Genomic DNA, 23,021 nt, shown 5'->3' with positions numbered 1-23,021 from the left:
AGGGACCCCAAGAAGGGGATCGATAGATCATGGAGGGCCTGCCAGGACAAGCTCCTGGATGTGGTGGGACATTAATTAAAAATCATAGAGCTAGTAGAGCGGTCCAGGTAGTAGGTCAACTCCTTCCCATAGATGACGTGGCGGGGTGGGCGCAGAGGGCAACATCAACTGCGCCCTCTCCACAGAACGCTGTCGCTCCCTTCTTCTAAAGATAGACCCTAAGTTGGGGGAGCTCTCGTCCTCAGAGGCAGGTCCCGTGGCCCAGGGCTCCCTCTTCGGCGATCCCTCATCAAGGAGCTAGGGAAGTTGGTGTCGACGTTCTCAGTACTTGACAAGGCACAGGCGGTGATGAAGAAAATCTTTCAAGGAAAGGTTTTTGGCGGGGCCAGAAGAGGCAGGGTTCGCTCTTACGGCCGCCAATCCTATCAAGGCCCTAACAGAGCCCAGGCAAGAAGAAACAATGTCTGGCAGGACGGCCGGCAAGGAACCTTGTACCTCTCTGTGGCGGAAATGGCAGGAACAACCGTGGCCGCAGAGGGGCGCACAACAACTCCAGCGGATACAGTGGTAAGCACCAGTCTTTTAACACCTCTTCGTTTAGGAGGGAGAATAAGCATGTTTTCTCACAAATGGGCAGAGATCTCCTCAGTCCCTTAGGTTCTGGAGACGGTAAGGGGGTACCACATAAAGTTCTACGGAACCCCGGTGCAAACATTCAAACCCCGTCCACTGGTCTTTTCCTCTCAGGATGAATCTTTTATAGATCAGGATTTCCACAACCTTCTGCCAAAAGGGGCAGTTTGCCGCTCAGAACTGCATCCCAGGGGGTTCCTATTTTTAGTGGAAAAGAAGCACAAGGGCTTCCACCCCGTCATCAACCTCAGGTCTTTCAACGAGTGGCTGCTTTACCACCACTTCAAGATGGAGGGGATTCAACTCCTCCGGGATCTATTGCTGCAGAACGACTGGTTGCGCGTCTCGACCTCAAGGACGAATACCTGTCTGTCCCCATCTTTCTCCCCCACTGCAGGTTTCTCTAATTTGAGTGGAGGGGGCAGGATCTATGTTCAGAGGTGGTCTTGGGGGGGCAAGAGCCAGTCCTTCTTTCATATATGGCAGACGATTTCACAGGACACATGGATACTAGAGACAGTGCAGGGGTACAGAATACAAATGTACAATTCTGCCATCAATGATGTCTTTTTCCCTTCAAGATCAGAGTTTTATCTCCTCAGAAATTTAGACTCTTTTACAAAAAGGGGCAAGAAGCGGGGAGGATCACGGCTAGTCTTGAACTTTAAGGATTTTAATGGTTGGGTTGTTTACCGCCACTAGGCATTCATCTACTCCACGATCTCCTCCAGGAAAAAGACTGGATGGTACGTCTGGATCTGAAAGACTTTTACCTATCTGTTCCCATATCTGCACCCCATCGGCGTTTCCTTCAATACCAGATACGCAGGGAGTGACTGAAAGAGAGGAGAGCATGACTGCTGTTACAGATTTAGGACCCTCAATTTATATCACTGAACATCTGTTTTATGCAACTCATCCTTACAGCTATGTTCGATGTTTTGATTTTGTCAGCAAACGAAAACACAACCCAATAGCAAAAACCATATATAAAGTTATCTGTGGAGAAAAATCAGTGAATTAATCCACCAGCAAAACAGGCAATAATACTGTAAGTGCGGTACATAATTAAACAAGCATTGGCATAGCCAATAGGTCTCGCCTTTGGGACCTTATAAGTGTTTAGCCATGCAACAGTTGATGTTGTTGCACCAAGGATATTGTGCTGCATAACTAAATACTTATAAGGTCCCAAAAGCGAGACCTATTGGCTATGCCAATGCTTGCATTTGCAATGCAAAGGTCTCGCATTACTGAAGGTTTGAGCTAATGGCGTTGCAAATAATAATGTTTATTAGTTTTGTTTTGGTTAAGAAATATCCTCGCAGTCGCATAAGTAAGGGCGCAGAACCTTGTGACCAACAGAGGTCCCTTTTCACCTCCACAGGGACACTTCGTAACATCTGTGGTATGGCATCCTCTTCTTGCTTCCTGGATTTTATTTGACTATTTAGGCTACTGCTGGAATATTTTTTTAACAAAAAAAGTAACCTAACACATTAACATTTGGGGAATAAGCAGTAATAAAACACTTCCCTTACACAAACGCAGATGTAAACTACCTTCTATGAGGTTTGTGAGATCCATCAAAGTGGATGGCATTGACTGGCAGGGAGTGGCACACCAAGGGCCAAGGAACTCTGCCTCCAAGCTTCATCAAGGCAATCATTTAGAGGTTAGCGGATGGCCCAGTGACCAAACCTGCAAGCATTGATTCAGGAATCTACCAGCATTGACAAAAAGACTTTTGAAAGGGACTCTAGCAAGGATCGCGAGCCCATGAATTTTCTGGAGCAGCGATTTAGCATGGCTGAATTTGAAACGATATTATTAATGAGCTGCAGGCAGGACAAGGAGGATTTAGAAAGTGCTAACAAAAGTGCTAGCCTAGCAAGGAACAGACTGCTAAGCATCACTGGGCAAAGTATGAGCAGATGGAGTGAACAGTCTGAGAGTTGTGCATCATTGAACGTATGCAAAGGTCCTTACCACACCCACAGGGCAAATGAAAGCTCCCATGTCTTCATGAGTAGACTCCTTACCCAAGCAGTTACTGCTTTCAATACAACGGCCAGACACTGCTCCCACTGCCAGGGCTCAGACACCGCTCCCACTGCCAGGGCTCAGACACCGCTCCCACTGCCAGGGCTCAGACACCGCTCCCACTGCCAGGACTCAGACACCGCTCCCACTGCCAGGGCTCAGACACCGCTCCCACTGCCAGGGCTCAGACACCGCTCCCACTGCCAGGACTCAGACACTGCTGCCACTGCCAGGGCTCAGACACCGCTCCCACTGCCAGGGCTCAGACACCGCTCCCACTGCCAGGACTCAGACACCGCTCCCACTGCCAGGGCTCAGACACCGCTCCCACTGCCAGGGCTCAGACACCGCTCCCACTGCCAGGGCTCAGACACCGCTCCCACTGCCAGGGCTCAGACACCGCTCCCACTGCCCGGGCTTTGAAGATGCTTCCCGATCAAGCAACAGTTGTTGACACTATGGAGGTCCTGCTGTGCATGAATCGTTGACAATTTCTAGAAAACACAATAAGGATCTAAAGCCACACCTCGCAGATAGTGCTGGTTTATAGCTCACTGTGCTATATTGTGAGGGTTGCAGCTTAAGAATTGCAAGTAACAAAAGGATATCTCCATCCACATATCAACAGAAATACAACTTTGTGATCTGCATTTTGAGGGTGGTAGTGCTTAGGGAGACCTACCAAAAAGTACAATTGAACGTGCTCTGAATCATAACTAGCGAGTGTGGATTTCGCCTAAAGAAGCCACGCTCCACTTTCTTAAATAATGATTAATCTTACTTCAAAATTCTGTAAATTCCGAGGTTCATTTTTACATTTTTCATACAGCTTTTTTATTTTTTATAAAACCCTCTAATGTTAGAGTTAAAATACAATGTTGCATAAACTATGTGAATGTCGTCGACACTGTGTTTGACCCCGGGGTTTTATTTGTCTAACATGCAATTGGCAGGACAGTTTATAAACGTTCCAATGCACCTGCTCTGCTGCCCTAGCAGGGCAACGGGACACTGGTGACAACAGAAAGTGTAAGGCCTTGAGCGTTACAAAGACCAGGGAAACAAAGGGCGACAGTACTGACTGTAGTGAAGGGAAACAATGGCGCTTGAAATCGCAGCTAATTAAGGAGATGAGCCCCGCTTGACATAAACCCGAAGTATTTCTTTCCTGTTTACGGTAGGGCACAGGCCTTTCATCTGTTCCCTACCAAATGCTGACACAGCTACCTTTAAAGTGGGCCAGCTGCAGGATGCGCCATTCTGGGGTTTTGCTCGCTGCTACAGAAGCAAAACAAGAATAGTGGCCATATTGAAGTGGTAACCAATGAACTTTCAGAAAATGGTTTGCTGTGTAGTGACAGATGAATTTAACCATTTCAATTGCTGATTTGCAATTAATTAAAAATACACTTGAATACAATTTCGGACCCAGTGAGCGACTCGTTTTTTTCTTTCTGAAAACTCATTAGCTAGATGCATTTTCTTACAACGGATACTGTATATTGTAATTTATAACACGAGTGGGCTTTTTTGAAAGTTGTCACATGAGATGCTTACAGGCACTACACGCCTGCTGCATTCTAGAACAGCAAATAAAACAAGAACGGTTCATCTGACGCCATAGTCCGGAAGAGCCACCTGGAAGCAGAGGAAGTTTACAGACCATCATTTATAAAACCGGGGAAGAAACATGGATGCGTGCAAGAAACAAAAAAAAAAAAAGAGTTTGCCCAAACAAAAGAAATGCACTGAATTACGGGCACAGTGACGGGCACGGCTTCTATTTAAGGGAAATGCTGTATTTGTGTGGGAAGGCGGAAGCAACTACGGTCGCCACCATTTTAAAGTACAGTTACCACACTCTGCTCAGGTAGTCCAGCAACCCGCTGCTCGCCTTTCACCAGTTTCTGCAGAGCACGGACAAGTGGATAATTTTGTGTTCTGACAGTCTACACTCTGATGGGGGAACATAATACGTGAAGCACGCATGCACCGCAAATATACGTTTGATGTTTGTACTGGAGCATTTGTGTGCGTAAGCATTTACGGGTGCAAAGCAACCATTTAAAAGAAGCGCGCGCGCCTTGCGCTAAAAGTTTTTTTTTAAAGCGCGCGCTCGCACTGCAAGTTAAAAAAAAAAAGAGGAGGCATGTCTGGTGAGTGGTGTGTGCGCACCATGATGAGAGAGGAAAGCCAGATGGCACCTCCGCTTGTCATTGTGCGTGTAACCACACGCTCTATGCCAGCCAAAAAGCTGTGGTCGGGCTTTTTAAAACCCAGTCACTAAATGTCTCGCCAGAGCGAGCAGCGCATGCGCTGGCTCAGGCGAGATCTAAAAAACCTCCCCAAATCAAGTAAGATAAGGTAAGAAAAGAAGTTCAGATACAAGAAATAAAGGATAACATGCTACTCCCACCGAAGAGTAAGAAGAGCCGTCCAACACCAGGTGAATCCAAGATAGAAAGAGCCGCTCATGTCCTTTAACTTCTTAGTGATGGAGCAGGGTTGAAGTAGACAACCTGCTTGGAGGCCATCTCCCTCATGACAGTATTAAGAAATGCACGAAAGACTAAAATGATGCAGAAATACACTCAGGACATGGGAGAATGCTTACGGGTATGCGCACTAATAAGAAATAATAATTAACACCCTTTAGAAAAACGTATTACTAAATTGCGCTTCGTATAATAACCATATTGCATGTGGATGGTCATGTTGTACGCTTGCACATCTTACTAAACACGGAAGAAGAATAGAAAATACCGCTTGAAATAATGCTTTGCGTAAAGAAATAACAAGGGTAAATAGTGTAGTGGGGTACTAAACAGTGAAAAATACATTTCGTTATGATTAATACCTGTTTTTGCTCAACTTTATACTAGAAAACGGAACTAGGCCGTAGCTACCGTCAAAAACAAGATGGTGACTAAATCCCCGGTCATGCGCTGTTCTATCAATGCAGCACGCGGTGAAGTGTGCTAGGAGGCCGGAAGTGCCAAGGCCATCTGGAGAACAGCCATGAAAGGCAGCCATGGGAAGACTTTGTGATGTTTCCAATGTGTCTATTGTATGAATAGATCTCTATGGACTTTAGGAAATAAGGAGATACATGTGTTGATGATGTGAGGGGGTCGGGTCAACATACGTAATGGATGGGGGGACAGGATATTTGATCTAAACAAACCAATCATGAATGAACCTGATGCGAATTTTGAAACCTTTAGAGGCTGGACATGCAAATGGTACCATAAAACTAAAGACAATCTGAAGGTTCAGGGAGCGAGGGCGGTTTCCAGAGAGAAGGAGACAGTTCGAGCAGAAGCGGCTAGAAGCGTTGCGGTGGGCGTCGAGGAGGGAGATCGATGGGTGATCGCCCCTGACTTTGAGGCTTAGCTGAATGCTGTCCTGGCTCCTATTTCTGTTCCCGCCTTAACTTTGGGGGACAACCTTTGCATTTCATCTGGTATGTATCAGTAGGGCTAACCTGTTTTGCTTAAATTGCAAACTGCATTCTTTTTGTATCTGATGTCTCTTCAACTTTCCCCTCTCAAAAGCATTTAGTTTTGACACGTGAATGAATTACAAAATTAACCGTTTTTTATTATGTTTGTGTTCTCTGATGAAATTGTCCTTGATTTACCTTATATTTCTGTTTTAAACTAAATATATCTAACCAAATATTCAGATATAAAAATCATAAAAAGCATTAAAAGGTGTCTGTGGTTCTTTAGGGAAGAATATTTTAACAAATAGAATGTTAAAAGTGTCATAGATATTATCACAACCTAAAACAACTAACAGGTCCGTCGAGTAAATAGGGATCAGTTTGGAAGTACCAATTTAATAATTTTATAGGTATTCAAACATCATCTTTCCAGCGCATTGACCCTGTTATCCTTTGCTTTTGGGGACCTAGTGATTTGTATGGTCAATCAATCAATCAATCAATCAGTGCATTTATAGAGCACGCTACTCACCCGTGAGGGTCTCAAGGCGCTGGGTTCTTGAGGTGTTTCTTGAAGGCGAGATGGTCCTGGGTCAGTCGTAGGTGTGCGGGGAGGGAGTTCCATGTCTTTTCGGCCAGGTAGGAGAAGGATCTTCCTCCGGTGGTGGTTCTGCGAATCCGTGGGACGGTGGCGAGGGCGAGGCTGGCGGAGCGGAGCTGGCGGGTGGGGGTGTAGAACAAGAGGCGGCTGTTGAGGTATTCGGGGCCCTTGTCGTGGAGCGCTTTGTGTGCGTGGGTGAGGAGCCTGAACGTGATCCTCTTGCTGACGGGGAGCCAGTGCAGGTTCCTCAGGTGGGCGGATATGTGGCTGTGGCGAGGGATGTCGAGGATGAGTCGTGTGGAGGCGTTCTGTATGCGCTGAAGTCGTTTCTGAAGTTTGGCAGTGGTTCCGGCGTATAGGGCGTTTCCGTAGTGCAGTCGGCTGGTGACGAGGGCCTGGGTGACCGTTTTCTGGTTTCGGTGGGGATCCACCTGAAGATTTTTCGGTGAGTGGAATGAGAGCCCTTTGTGTGTTGTTTATGTCTGAGGTCTCCAAGGAGGAAATATAAGGAGTAAAGGTGTGTTGGGTCTGGGCTGGATCATTAGTAATAAACATGAAATGAACGAAGGGGATGAATTAATTAGAGAAATCAGGCAAGGCGAAGAAGTGGAGAATCTATTTTAGTCACCTCTGTTAGTGACCCCTGGGCACGGAGCCGGCTTTACTGCTGATGGCGCTGGTACCACAATCATTTTAGGTGCCCCCCATGCCCTCTGCCTCCAAGGATGTCCTCACTGTCACCCTCCACCAGCGCCCCTCGTCTCCACAGCCCCCCATGCCCACTGCCTCCAAGGATGTCCTCACTCCCATCCTCCACCAGCGCCACTCGTCTCCACAGCCCCCCCATGCCCTCTGCCTCCAAGGATATCCTCACTCCTACTCTACACCAGCGCCCCTCAACTCCACAGCCCCCATGCCCTCTGCCCCTCGTCTCCACAGCCCCCCATGCCCTCTGTCTCCAAGGATGCCCTCACTCCCACCCGCCACCAGTGCCCCTCGTCTCCACAGCCCCCCATGCCCTCTGTCTCCACGGATGTCCTCACTCCCACCCTCCACCAGTGCCCCTCCTCTCCACAGCCCCCCATGCCCTCTGGCGCCAAGGATGTCCTCACTCTCACCCTCCACCAGTGCCCCTCGTCTCCACAGCCCCCCATGCCCTCTGCCTCCAAGGATGTCCTCACTCCCATCCTCCACCAGCGCCCCTCGTCTCCACAGCCCCCCATGCCCTCTGCCTCCAAGTATATCCTCACTCCTACTCTACACCAGCACCCCTCAGCTCCACAGCCCCCATGCCCTCTGCCCCTCGTCTCCACAGCCCCCCATGCCCTCTGCCTCCACAGCCCCCCATGCCCTCTGCCTCCACGAATGTCCTCACTCCCACCCACCACCAGCGCCCCTCATCTCCACAGCCCCCCATGCCCTCTGCCTCCAAGGATGTCCTCACTCCCACCCACCACCAGCGCCCCTCGTCTCCACAGACCCGCATGCCCTTAGTCTCCATAGCCCCCATGCCCTGAGTCTCCACAGCCCCCCCATGCCCTCAGTCTCCACAGCCTCCCCATGCCCTCTGTCTCCACAGCCTCCCCATGCCCTCTGTCCCACAGCCCCCATGCCCTCTGCCTCCAAGGATGTCCTCACTCCCACCCTCCACCAGCGCCCCTCGTCCCCACAGCCCCCCATGCCCTCTGCCACCAAAGATGTCCTCACTCCCACCCTCCACCAGCGCCCCTCGTCTCCACAGCCCCCCATGCCCTCTGCCCCTTGTCTCCACAGCCCCCTCATGCCCTCTGTCTCCACGGATGTCCTCACTCCCCCCCCTCCACCAGCACGCTTATCTCCACAGTCCCCCAGGCTGCAGCTCTGGCCGCGAGGCCTCATCTGCTCCGTGGCATGAATTCTATGTCAGTCTACGGAGGCTCAGATTATGCTTCTCTTTGCTTTACTGCAAAACACAGCAGCCAATAAACAACTTTAAACATTGCATACCCCCGGAAGTACAACCCCCTCCATGGTATGCACCAATCACCATCAGTCCAATACTGTATATAGTCTGTAAAGCACTTATCACTTCCTATTTCTTTGCTACTGCAGCAGCGAGTTGTGTCTTTAATTTTGTCTATTTCAACTGTATTGATTTGCTAATGTGTATTTGGCAGGGTGCGAGTGTCGCGAGATTCCTATCTGTATTTTTGGCTTCGGTGCTCTGATGGTGTAGCGTGCGCGGTGCGAGATTGATATAGTGCTGTTTGTACATGGTTCGCGCTTCGGCGCTTTAATCTTTTCGGCGCGGGTCGCGCGTTCAGATTTTGTTTGGGTCCATAACGCTACAGTGTTTGCAGGCAACAGTCGTTCTTTATGGAGCGGGAGCGGGGCAGACGCGCGCTGCGCGCTTGAGAGGGCAATCTTTCGGTTGCCACGCGGTCCGCGCATGCGCGAACTCCCGCATCGGATTTTCATTGACAATCGGGTTTTCGCGCGTCGCGGACTGCTGCTGCCTCTACCCTTAGTCCCTTTGAACGCCCAACGGGGCACATAAGCGTTTCAAGGGTCTTCCTTAGGGGAAATAGGGGTGGCTTCCTCCACAAATATTTATTTGTGCATTGAGGCAGGTTTTTGGACTAAGTTGATTGTTTATTTGTGGTGCTATAGCCTGTCAGTGTCACCCCTGGGTTTTTCCGCCCCTGAAGTTCCTCCACCCTCCTAGATTGCACTAATGGCGTACTAGTCCGAGGAGGCAGACCAGTCGGCAGAGTATACAGATGATGTGGAGTATGATGAGGTGCCTTATGAGCACCAGCTGGAGGAAAAATTGGTGGAAGCCCTCGATTCCCACGTCCAGGGTTCAGTGAATAAGGCATTAATTAATGCATTAAAACCTTTTACGCAACCCCTGCAAAACTATGGTATGCGTAAGTTTAAGTCTTCCCATGGCGGACCATCACATCATCGCTCCTCTGAGGTGCTTGCCAAGATGGCAGCAAATGTCCTTAATGACCATGGGGGCTATGGGAGCTCTCGCCCATCGTCTAGCGCATCCTTGCAGTATCAAGGGAACAACAATGACCCTTCCTCCTTGCTCCCAGACACTTCTGACTCCGACCAGTCGGAGGCTCCTAAAAAGGAACCGAAGAACAAGCGCAAGTCGCAACCCGAAAGCTCCCTTCCTTCCAGCAGGAACTTGCTCTTCAATCCCAATAACATTGTTCATCCTAGATCCACCAATTGGGTGCCATGTGCAGAGGTGGCACACTATGTCCAAGGTAATATACAGCAAGGCTTTGAGCGTGAGGTGCGTGCCGTTCTGAGATCTGAATGCCCCAGGCCGGCCCTACTGGGCAAGGGGACGGCGACCCCTGAGTTGGACCCCAATATGGCCACGTTCCTAAAAATATTTTTCTAAAGACCCCAAGAAAGGATTGGACAGGGCATGGAGGGGCTGTCAGGATAAACTCCTCGACATGTGTGGGCCCCTCACGAAAATATTGGATGCGGCGCGCAGGCCAAAGAGTCCAACACACCACTGGATACGACATAAATCTTGGAATGGGCGCAGAGGGCTCTCTGTTTTCTAGGTAACGCCAATTTTGCCGTGTCTACGTAACGGCGGCGTTCGTTTCTCATGCGTATCGACCCTCAACTGGCAGACATGGCCTCCACGGAGGCGGGCGTCATGGCGAATGGCTTGCTCTTCGGAGATAAATTTGTGAAGGAACTAGGGAAGTACGTCTCCACCTTTTCTGCTCTCGACAAGGTACAGAGTAACATCAAGAAAGTCTTCAACGCTGGCCTTTTTACCAGGGTCGGTCGCTCCAGGGGTCGGGCGTCCGGCCGTGGTTTCAATCAGACCGCAAGAGGCTCAGAGCAACGCGGAGATGGGGACTCCCACCGCTCCAACTTTTAACCCACCAGGAATCGTGGGGGTAGAGGCAGAGGCCAGAAAGGAGGATACAGAGGTCACAACAATGACAAAGACGCCTCTTTTTCAGGTAAATTTACTTCACGGGGGAGTGGTGAAAGTGGGGGGTCAGATTGCTGGGTTTCTCCACAGGTGGAGATCCCCGACAAACGATCCTTGGATATTACAGACGGTTCAAGGCTTTCCGATAGATTTTTACAACACTCCCAGACAGACTCACGTGCCGCACCCACTTCATTTTACCAATGTAGAGAGGTCTTTCATAGACGACGAAGTCGCATCTCTGATGCAGAAAGGGGCTATCGTGCAAACTACACCGCACGTCCACGGCTTCACCAGCACGGTGTTTCTTGTACCCAAAAAAGATCAGGGTTATCGTCTGGTGTTGAATCTAAAAGAGTTCAATTCTTGGGTAGTGTATCGCCACTTCAAGATGGAGGGCATACACTTACTCCGAGATCTGCTCCTAGAGGGGGATTGGATGGTGCGTCTCGATCTAAAGGATACCTACTTGACAGTTCCTATTTTTCCACCCCACAGGTGGTTTCTGCAAATTCAGTGGTAAGGCGTTTGGTACGAATAAGCTGCTCTGCCATTCGGACTTTCGTCCGCCCCTTGGTGTTTCACCAAGCTCCTCAGGCTGGTGGTGCAATTTCTGAGGGAGCGGGGGGTCAGGCTTATCATCTACTTTGAAGTTATCCTGATAATGGTTCAGAGTATCACTACAGTTCTTCGTCATCTGGCATTGACGACGCAACTCCTTCAGGAGTTGGGATTAGTCATCAATGCGGACAAATCTGTCATGACACCATCTCAGTCGATGGAGTTCCTGGGGTTCCAGGTAGACTCAGTCTCGGCTCAACTGTTGTTGCCTCTCAAGAAACGAACTGCCATCAAGAAGGAGTTGAGGAAAGCTTTGTCTGCTCAGATTAGATCATTGAGGACTTTGGCCAGGCTGGTGGGTCTGTTAGCCTCATCCATTCAAGCAATTTGTCCGGGTCCCCTTCATTACAGGGCACTCCAGAGGTTGAACATTTTACACCTCCGCAAGGGCCTCAGTTATACGGAACAGATTCTGATAACGTAGGAGGCAAGGACGGAGATCTCATGGTGGTTAGATCACATGGACGCGTGGAATGGCTGAGCCATTTTTGCGTCAGTCCCGGAAATAGTGATCGAATCGGATGCCAGCAGGTGGGGCTGGGGAGCCCGATGTGGGTCGGTAGAGACCAGAGGGCCGTTGGTCCCAGGAGGACCTGAAACTCCACATCAATTGTCTGGAACTCTTGGCGGGTTCTTTTGCGATTCGAACCTTGTCTCCATACAAAGCGAGTTGTTGCATACTGCTTCGAATGGACAATGTCTCAGCAGTACGATATATCAATCGTCTGAGTGTCACGAGGTCACGTTTGCTGGTGGAAATAACCAAGGACTTCTGGCATTATTGCCTGCAGAATCATATATCGGTGACAGCGGAGTACATTCCGGGCTGCACCAACGTGGTAGCGGACTGGAATTCCCGCTTCCTGCGTGGTTCCAGCGATTGGCGCCTTCATCCCAGAGTTTTCCATCAACTCAATGCCAAGTGGGGCCTTTGTACAGTGGATCTTTTTGCCTCCAGGCTCAATACACAACTGCCCCAGTTTTACAGTTGGCGGCCGGACCCTCTAGCGAGCAACTCGGACGCCTTTCTTCAATCATGGACGACGGGTATGCTCTATGCGTTTCCCCCATTTGCCATGATTCAGAGAACGCTGGCGCAGATCCACAGACAGAGTGCGTTTCCCGAGATTCTAACTGACCCGCTGGGTAAACCTCATCCACTGGTCCTTCAGGGTCTGCTGTCCCTCATGGCGTGGAGACTTTCCGGAGACGCCGGCAAATGCCGGGAGTTTTGGAGGACACTTTGTACTTTTTGTCCCAGTCCTGGGCGCCTTCTACACATAAGCGATATGAGTCTGCTTGGCGCAAATGGGTTGGTTGGTGTACTGCACGGCAAGGGGATCCCTTGGGATCCGATATCCATATGATTTCTAACGTCTTATCAGAGATGGCATGTACAGGTTTAGCGTATAGGATGATCAACAATTTCAGATCAGCAATTTCGGCGGGTCATCCTCATGTGGATGGCAAACCAGTGAGAGAGCATCCACTGGTCTGTAAAGTGGTGCGTGGTATCAGATTAGTCAATCCCCCCGCACCTCGATATTCTCAGTTGTGGAATGTGAATGTGGTGTTATGTTTCCTTAGGAACTGGCCGGCGAATTAAGGTCTTTCACGCAAGCAATTATCGGCCAAATTGACTCTTTTGTTATGTTTAATCCCATGTAGATGTTTCTCTGATGTTCGTTCTCTGGACATAGCAGGTAGAGTTTTCACTCCTTCAGGGGTGTCGTTTACTATTTCCAAGCATACTAAGACTAATTCTAAATGTATTTCTTACCCTGCTTTTCCACATCACAGTAAACTATGTGTTGTGTAATGTTTGAAGTGTTATGAGGATTGCACTAGAGAGTTTAGAACTGCTGTGGCAGGACAGTTGTTGATTTCTTTACAGAAACCTTTCCACCCAGTCTCTGCCACGACTCTGCCCAGGTGGGTCTCCTGGTTGTTGCAGCTGGCAGGTATTGATACTTCGGCCTTTGCTGCTCATTCAGTGAGGGGAGTGATGGCTTCCAAGGCTCTGGCTACAGGTTCTCGTTCAGAGGATATTATGACTGCGGCGGATTGGTCTTCTGATTCTACATTGAAAACGTTTTATCACAAACCAATTGTAGATGTTGCTAGTACTGTGGTGGGTCAACTTTAAACTAGCATAATCTGAGCCTCCGTGGACTGACATAGAATAAAAAAAAATTCTAGCTATCGCGACAAAGAATTTTCAATTCTATTAAGGACACGGATGCGAGGATTATCCCACCCATGAAACTGTGTTTTGCACCATGTTCTTGAATTTGCTCATTTTGTGAATAATGATGTTGACTGTATGTCTTTATATAGAGTTTCATCCCGCCCATTGTGTTGTGTATATACCTCTGGTGAATGGTATATTACGAGATCTATTCTCGTTTCAGGAGAACAGAACAAGCCGGCATAAGGCGTAGGTGACATCAACTCGGCTTCAATGGAGGAAATTTTGTGTTCAAGTTGGGACTCTCGTCGATGAAGGAATCAGAGGTCAAGTGTTCGGCAGTCAAGTTGTGGACTGTGTTAAAAGTTTGTTGCAAAGAAAGAGGAAGTGATAAGTGCTTTACAGACTATATACAGTATTGGACTGATGGTGATTGGTGCATACCATGGAGAAGGTTGTACTTCCGGGGGTATGCTATGTTTAAAGTTGTTTATTGGCTGCTGTGTTTTGCAGTAAAGCAAAGAGAAGCATAATCCTCGCCTCTGTGTCCTTAATAGAATTGAAAATTCTTTGTCGCGATAGCTGGAATTCTTTTTTACTCACCTTGAGTTAGGACCAGGGTTCACACACCGCCCGGGGCCACGAGGGACCCCTCGGGGGCTGATGACGGGCCGCGGGCCCTGGAGCCTCTTGTGCCGTCAGGTCAGACTCGGTGCCTCGCCGGGGACTAACAACAAAGCTTGTAAAAAAAAGAAGGCTTCACTTCTGGGTCACTGACGGCAGAGACAGCACCAGCACAGGGCGGTGCATCCAAATAAAGAAGCCATTGCCTTACTTCCGGGTCACCTTCTGCAGAGACAGCACGAACAGAGCGCTCTGCAGCCAAAAAAGGCAGCCAATGCCTTACTTCCGGCTCACTGACAGCAGAGACAGCACTAGCAAAGGGCACAGATGAACAAGAAAGCCAATGGTTTACTTTCCGGTCACTGGCCGCAGAGAAAGCAGCGGCATCTTTGTGTGCCAGCAGAGGTTGCCGCCTACCAATAACACCCATGTTTTACACGCATGCGAGCAGTTTCCCTTTCCGGGTCACCAACGGCAGGGACAGGACAGGCTGCCAAATCCAGCCTGAAGCTTAGGAGGAAGGAGCCCATGTGTCTCTGTGCAGTTCTCTTAATTTTTTGCCCCTTGGCCTCAACATCCTGTGAGCCTAGGCGGATGATGTAGCTCCCAGAATACCGCAGGGCCCAGGGGCGACGCAGCGGGGGTAGCAAGAAAAACGCTTCAATGTCGGAGGCAGGTTTGGGGGATACAAAGCGTGTGAGTGGGGGTAGCGAGATGGGAGGGGCATAGAGGTCCTCATTTCGCCAGCTTAAGGAAGGGAGTTAGGGGTCTGATCACAAGGTTAAGGCAGGGAACCAAGCTGCTCAGGAGGAGGTTTTTGCAAGATAAGAAGAATGGAGTCCGGCCGGTTGGGATCCATTGGGCGTTCCCCCACATCTGCGGGAGGAGGGGGGGTCAGGGGTGTTGCAGCACCAGGCACTATAGGACTCAGCAACAGTTGAGCATGGGTTGGCGCCATTTCTTACAAGGGCGGGATTCATTTGCACATGGACGCCAGTCTGGCGATATGGGGGAAAACCCTGGGTGGTGCACACATGGGCACATACAGACTCCCCCTCTCCCCCCCAGGTTCACAGCAGAAAGAAGGAGGATTTAAGGTGATGACGCATGGTACCTGGCTATAGACTGCACCGTTCTGGGGGTACTCTTACAAGGACACCGGCAGTTAGGAGAGGCTCCACAATTACGGGTACATTAGGGCTCTACCACTGGAGTTACGGTGAGCAGTAATCGGCAGGGATAATGGCTGGGTCAGCTCAATTTAATGCTCAACAAACCGGGGCCGACCGACGGAAAGATCGGCCATCCGTCATGCTGTGCAGAACAAGCCCCCACGTGCCTGCAATTGTGGTAGCGCGTTGATGTGGGTCGGGGCGAGCAGATAAAGCGCTTTTGGCTTAAAATGTAGCGTTTCCCAACAAATAAGGTGCCTCCATATTGGTGCTGGGTATAATGTAAGCATGAGAGTAGGTGGGGTCTGGGTACTTTTGGGCGAAGGGTGTTCTAAATCTAAGCAGTGCGGCAGGGCGCGGCTACACCCTCGGCTTAGCCCAGGTACCCCCTTGTGGGCCTCGCAGCAGTGCGCATTGAGGATTTCACTGCCCTCTGCGCAAAGTCATCCGGCGGCAGGATTCAAACAAGGTGTGGGGAAGAGCACATGCTTGAAGTAGTGGAGGTCGAGAGTTGCGGTGCTTGCCACAAACCTAGAGTTTGGGTGGTTAACAGGGGGATCGGAGTAGGCACACTGGGGTGGATTACGGAGGGTAGGCACCATCAGGTTTCTTCAACGGGTGGTAGAGGTGGCGGTTCAATGCAATGCAAGTGCGCACAATAGCTTAGAGATGGCATAGTGGGGTTTCAAGCACCATTCAGAAGCGATGAATGGTTGCAGTGCTCAAGCCGCTAATAGGTTACAATCTTGTAGAGAGGAAGCGCGGCAGAGGGGATGAGGAGGACTACAATGAGGTTAAAGGCGCATGGACAGCATGTGGGGTGTAGGTTGTCCTGTCACTCCAGTGAGTCCTGTCACGCCTGCGAAGGAGTCCTGTCACGCCTGGGAAGAGGTCTTACTCCTCATGATTGGAGGGGGAGGGTCAATCTTTTCTCCCTTTTACTTTGCCGGAGGTTCTCTTTGCCCCATTCAGGGGTCTTGTCACTAAACTGACAGCCCTGCCCGGCACCCCTAGCCCTCCCGCCCAGAGCACCCTCCCGGTGACAGCGGTACTCACGGCTGCTCCCATAGCCTTCTCAGCTGGGAGCTCTTGTCAAGGGTCGCGGCTGCTCCGGCGGCTCGCGGGGGCGGGGCGCACTCCTGGGACTTTGGACTCCGCCTCCTTCCCTCACTGGTTGCGCTCGCACAAACTATAACCGCCCTCCGAGGCCAAGCTGCTACAGCAAGGAGGGACTGCACGTACCAGGGTATGGGAAGACAGGACAGACTGAGGACCGCAGCAGCTAGACATAGAGGCGACCGCCTGGCAAGACGTGTGCACAGAGGACGGACTAAGTAAGGACCATGGTGGCTAAATAGAAAGTCTGCCGCCTGGCGAGACATGGGCATAGAGGACGGACTCAGTGCCGAGGCACGGGCAGATAAGAGGGACGGCAGGTCAGCTACAGCGGCTTTAATGCCCTTCATCTCATCTTATTACCACGAAAAGGAAATTGTCCTGGTGGGACGCGATATGTGCTCATGTATGTGGCTCCCAGAATTAATGGGTGGGTGTTAGACCTGGCACCATTGGTGTGGGTCACCCTTCCATTTTTGTCTGTGCCTCAATGTATTTTTGTGCTGGTGTTAGCTGCTCAGGGCACTGTGCCACTGCCATCCAGTGCCACAGTGCAAGTGCTCCCTATATGAAAATGTATTATGTGAATTGACTTCCATGTTTGGCTTATTTGGTTTACTATCAGTCCCTAGTAGAGTGCACCAGGGGTGCCAAGGGCTTGTATATCCAAATGCTGCTAGTGGGCTTGCAGCACTGGTTGTGCCACCCACAGAAGCAGCCTGGTAAAATGTGTCTAAGGTCTGCCACTGCAGAACCTGCTTGCAGTCTGGTACTGTCATGCTGACTGGGCAAGTGTCCCCACTTGCCAGTCCCTAAACCTTCCCTTACCTTCATATTAGTCACCCCTATGGTAGACCCCAGGGCAGGGTGCATTGTAAGGATAAGGTAGGACATGCCCTGAGGTGTGTGGCATGTCCTAATAGTGAATTACAGCCATTTTCGTTTTTCACTATTGTAAGGCTACCTGCTCTCCATAGGCCAGAATGGGCTGCTAGATTATAACACTGTATAATCCTAGCAGGCTCAGGAAGCATGGTAGAAATTCATGTTTAGTATGCCTGATCTCAGAATAATAAAATACATCTTTTAGTAAAGGTTATTTTAATATCCTGGGTTTGCAAATGCTACTTTTAGAAAGTTAGCCTTTGCGTGCTAACCATCTCAGTCCGTCTCTGGAGGGGAGGGCTATCTTCTTTGTGTGTAGCTTGAGTGACAGGGCTGGGAAGTTCCAGGAGACAGGCTGGGACTGCCAGGTGGTGAATAGAAAGATTACACCAGGATGGGTGGGAGGAGTGCACCCTGACTCTGAATAGGGCAGTGCTCTGCCAGCACAATGCTGGCTCCACCCCCTGGGGAGCGTCTGATGTCTCTGCCCTGCCTGCTGAAAGAAGAAGCCAGAGTCCCAACAACAAAGTGCTCCTCACTGAAAAGAACTGGACTGGGATTATGCAAAGGGACCCCTGGCCTGTAAAGACAAAAGAAACTTAGTATAAATGTAGGAGCCCTGCTCCTAAGAAATCAGATCCTGATTGAACCACGAAGAAACTCTGCCCAACTAGAAGGACCTGGAAGAAGCTGAAGGAGGAGTAACTTTCCCTGACCTGGGGGATTGGCATGCAGTTGGTGCCTTGCTGAGAAAGGAGAGGAAAAGACTGAAAGAGACTTTGCACTTTGTTTTTCAACTATCTCCAAGGGCTTGGAAGAGAGCTTGCCCCCTGAAATGAGTCCCAGGACCATTGGACTCATCTGCCTTCCAAAATTGAGTTGCCTGGACGATCTGTGCTTGTTTCCCGCTGGATTTGGCCCCAGTACGCCTCGTACCCCATCCGCCGCGAAGCCGTGTCTTTGCCGTGCGTCTACGCTGATCCAAAAGCGTTAGTACGCGCCGTATCCCTCCCGGCCGCATTGCACCTAACCTTCCCCGCCGATGCGAGACGTACAACACTGGCTGCCGAACCCTGTACGCCGGACCCGAGTTCCATCCTCCCGCAGGTACGGTCCGTACGCTGCTAACGTACTGCACCGTGCCGTACTCAGAGCCGAGAAGCCGCAGTACGCTGATCCTCCCCGTACGCTGTACAGCGCCGAGAAGTGTCGCCGCCCATCCGCACCGAAGGTATGGCTCGAACGCCGAACGCCACGGACTCTGCAAGCTGATCCGGGCCATCCGCACGTATCCCTGATGGTCCCGTACCAACGCCGCGTCCCGACGCCGCGACCCGACCAGCATCCGAATACGCTGCCGAACTACGACCTGGACCCATCAACTTGTCCCGCACTGTCCGTCGCGGACTCCACGAACTTAAGGTACTTTGTTCTGTTCGCACCGCAGCGTGCGCGTCACGGACCCCGGAGTCCGCACCGATTGTTTGACTCGTACTTTCCTTGTGTTTAATGCGGACAAGTCGCACACCCAGGTACGAACCGTACAAAGCCTGAAAAGAAGCAGAATTGAGTAAAAGAAGCCTATTTTTGCATTTTTAAGCCTTTTTACAAGAACATTGAACTTTGAAATACTACTGTGGTCATTTTAAACGTTATTCTGGTCTTGTGCTAAGCCTTATATAAAGAAACCTATTTTTAATATAACCGTGACTGGTGTCCATTTGTGGTGTGTCATTGTATTACTGTATGTGTTCACAAATGCTTAACCTATGACGCCCTGAGAATAGTCTTGACTGCTTGCGCCACACTACCTAAAGGGTGAGCAGGGGTTATTTGAAAGGGTGATCCCCTTACTCTGACTTAGAATTGAGAGTCCCTGCTTGTCGCAAGTGCATACCTGTGCCAACTAGAGATTCCCAATTCTAACATTGGTGGTCAGCGGTGAGGATTTGAATTTGCATTTGTGATTCATGTACAGTGATTGAGTGAACGCCACGTAGTGAGTTCAGACCAATAACGCAGCCACACAGTATTGATTTTTGTTTTGCTGAAGAATCTCCACTTTAAGAAACCATGCCTAGCTCAGTTAATAGAGGCGGAGCGTCCTCTATATTCTCTGGGGTTGATGACATAGATTGGGAGGAGATGGCACTGATGAAGTGCACAAAGGAAGTCTTGAAAGGATACCTCTCCAAGTACGGAATTAACCAAACTGGATTGAAAACCAAGGAGCAGTACACAAAGGCGCTGAGGGCCTGGTACGAATCCAAGTTCCCAGAGAATGTGCTGGAGGTGATACCCCCAGAAGGTGTTTCTGAGCCTGGCAGAGGCCTGTCGCCAGAGGAGATGGCCGACAGGAGTGCTGCAAGAGCACATGAAGTGGAGATGGCAAAACTGCAAATGGAAATGGAAAGACAAAGGCTGGCCATGGAGCATGAGGTAAAAATGAGGGAGTTGGATCTCAAGGCCAAGAGTTTAGACCGCTCTCCCTCTGGTGGCAGCAATTTAACAGAGTCAAGGGTGCACATTCCTAAAGATGTAGTGAAAGAGTATTATAAGCAGGATGATATTGGGCAATGGTTCAGGGCCTATGAAGTAGCCATGTCCTCCCACCGGGTCCCTGAGAAAGATTGGGGAGCGGGGTTGTGGGGAAGGTTCCTGAGTGAGGGGCGGGACACACTGCTGGATCTCCCCTCTGATGTCCACACATCCTATCCACACATGAAGGAAGCTCTGATGACAAGGTATGGGTTAACTCCTGAATTGTACAGACAGAGGTTTAGGGATTGCACCAAGAAACCTGGTACCACTTATGTAGAATATGTGACTTTTTTTTCCAGAGCGCTAGATGGTTGGGTGAAGGGTAGCAAAGTGAATGATTACCAAGGGCTGTTTGATTTAATTGCATGGGAGCATTTGTCTGATAATTGTTTTCCTGAGCTATGCCAGCACCTGATCGATAGCAAGCTGACTAACCCTAGGAAGCTTGCTGAGGAGGCGGACCGCTGGATCAGCACCAGGGTCCACAAGGGACAGACTGAGGACCGCAGCAGCTAGACATAGAGGCGACCGCCTGGCAAGACGTGTGCACAGAGGACGGACTAAGTAAGGACCATGGTGGCTAAATAGAAAGTCTGCCGCCTGGCGAGACATGGGCATAGAGGACGGACTCAGTGCCGAGGCACGGGCAGATAAGAGGGACGGCAGGTCAGCTACAGCGGCTTTAATGCCCTTCATCTCATCTTATTACCACGAAAAGGAAATTGTCCTGGTGGGACGCGATATGTGCTCATGTATGTGGCTCCCAGAATTAATGGGTGGGTGTTAGACCTGGCACCATTGGTGTGGGTCACCCTTCCATTTTTGTCTGTGCCTCAATGTATTTTTGTGCTGGTGTTAGCTGCTCAGGGCACTGTGCCACTGCCATCCAGTGCCACAGTGCAAGTGCTCCCTATATGAAAATGTATTATGTGAATTGACTTCCATGTTTGGCTTATTTGGTTTACTATCAGTCCCTAGTAGAGTGCACCAGGGGTGCCAAGGGCTTGTATATCCAAATGCTGCTAGTGGGCTTGCAGCACTGGTTGTGCCACCCACAGAAGCAGCCTGGTAAAATGTGTCTAAGGTCTGCCACTGCAGAACCTGCTTGCAGTCTGGTACTGTCATGCTGACTGGGCAAGTGTCCCCACTTGCCAGTCCCTAAACCTTCCCTTACCTTCATATTAGTCACCCCTATGGTAGACCCCAGGGCAGGGTGCATTGTAAGGATAAGGTAGGACATGCCCTGAGGTGTGTGGCATGTCCTAATAGTGAATTACAGCCATTTTCGTTTTTCACTATTGTAAGGCTACCTGCTCTCCATAGGCCAGAATGGGCTGCTAGATTATAACATAGAAATTCATGTTTAGTATGCCTGAACTCAGAATAATAAAATACATCTTTTAGTAAAGGTTATTTTAATATCCTGGGTTTGCAAATGCTACTTTTAGAAAGTTAGCCTTTGCGTGCTAACCATCTCAGTCCGTCTCTGGAGGGGAGGGCTATCTTCTTTGTGTGTAGCTTGAGTGACAGGGCTGGGAAGTTCCAGGAGACAGGCTGGGACTGCCAGGTGGTGAATAGAAAGATTACACCAGGATGGGTGGGAGGAGTGCACCCTGACTCTGAATAGGGCAGTGCTCTGCCAGCACAATGCTGGCTCCACCCCCTGGGGAGCGTCTGATGTCTCTGCCCTGCCTGCTGAAAGAAGAAGCCAGAGTCCCAACAACAAAGTGCTCCTCACTGAAAAGAACTGGACTGGGATTATGCAAAGGGACCCCTGGCCTGTAAAGACAAAAGAAACTTAGTATAAATGTAGGAGCCCTGCTCCTAAGAAATCAGATCCTGATTGAACCCCGAAGAAACTCTGCCCAACTAGAAGGACCTGGAAGAAGCTGAAGGAGGAGTAACTTTCCCTGACCTGGGGGATTGGCATGCAGTTGGTGCCTTGCTGAGAAAGGAGAGGAAAAGACTAAAAGAGACTTTGCACTTTGTTTTTCAACTATCTCCAAGGGCTTGGAAGAGAGCTTGCCCCCTGAAATGAGTCCCAGGACCATTGGACTCATCTGCCTTCCAAAATTGAGTTGCCTGGACGATCTGTGCTTGTTTCCCGCTGGATTTGGCCCCAGTACGCCTCGTACCCCATCCGCCGCGAAGCCGTGTCTTTGCCGTGCGTCTACGCTGATCCAAAAGCGTTAGTACGCGCCGTATCCCTCCCGGCCGCATTGCACCTAACCTTCCCCGCCGATGCGAGACGTACAACACTGGCTGCCGAACCCTGTACGCCGGACCCGAGTTCCATCCTCCCGCAGGTACGGTCCGTACGCTGCTAACGTACTGCACCGTGCCGTACTCAGAGCCGAGAAGCCGCAGTACGCTGATCCTCCCCGTACGCTGTACGGCGCCGAGAAGTGTCGCCGCCCATCCGCACCGAAGGTATGGCTCGAACGCCGAACGCCACGGACTCTGCAAGCTGATCCGGGCCATCCGCACGTATCCCTGATGGTCCCGTACCAACGCCGCGTCCCGACGCCGCGACCCGACCAGCATCCGAATACGCTGCCGAACTACGACCTGGACCCATCAACTTGTCCCGCACTGTCCGTCGCGGACTCCACGAACTTAAGGTACTTTGTTCTGTTCGCACCGCAGCGTGCGCGTCACGGACCCCGGAGTCCGCACCGATTGTTTGACTCGTACTTTCCTTGTGTTTAATGCGGACAAGTCGCACACCCAGGTACGAACCGTACAAAGCCTGAAAAGAAGCAGAATTGAGTAAAAGAAGCCTATTTTTGCATTTTTAAGCCTTTTTACAAGAACATTGAACTTTGAAATACTACTGTGGTCATTTTAAACGTTATTCTGGTCTTGTGCTAAGCCTTATATAAAGAAACCTATTTTTAATATAACCGTGACTGGTGTCCATTTGTGGTGTGTCATTGTATTACTGTATGTGTTCACAAATGCTTAACCTATGACGCCCTGAGAATAGTCTTGACTGCTTGCGCCACACTACCTAAAGGGTGAGCAGGGGTTATTTGAAAGGGTGATCCCCTTACTCTGACTTAGAATTGAGAGTCCCTGCTTGTCGCAAGTGCATACCTGTGCCAACTAGAGATTCCCAATTCTAACATTGGTGGTCAGCGGTGAGGATTTGAATTTGCATTTGTGATTCATGTACAGTGATTGAGTGAACGCCA

At 50.2% G+C, this 23,021-nt stretch overlaps 1 long non-coding RNA gene across 1 annotated transcript in view; it reads left to right on the top strand.

Annotated features, from left to right (window-relative positions):
* LOC146799816 (uncharacterized) overlaps positions 1–23,021 on the top strand; it is a 69,871-nt gene that overhangs the window by 26,076 nt on the left and 20,774 nt on the right. The window contains exon 2 of the long non-coding RNA XR_014968039.1: positions 5,901–6,139. This is a non-coding gene — a long non-coding RNA (uncharacterized LOC146799816). The remainder of the gene's footprint in view (positions 1–5,900; positions 6,140–23,021) is intronic.

This window comes from Triturus cristatus, chromosome 8 (assembly GCF_964204655.1).
Source record: "Triturus cristatus chromosome 8, aTriCri1.1, whole genome shotgun sequence".
NCBI lineage: Eukaryota > Metazoa > Chordata > Amphibia > Caudata > Salamandridae > Triturus > Triturus cristatus.
The sequence above is the reverse complement of the archived record's forward strand: the minus strand, read 5'-3'. Positions and strand labels throughout refer to the sequence as shown.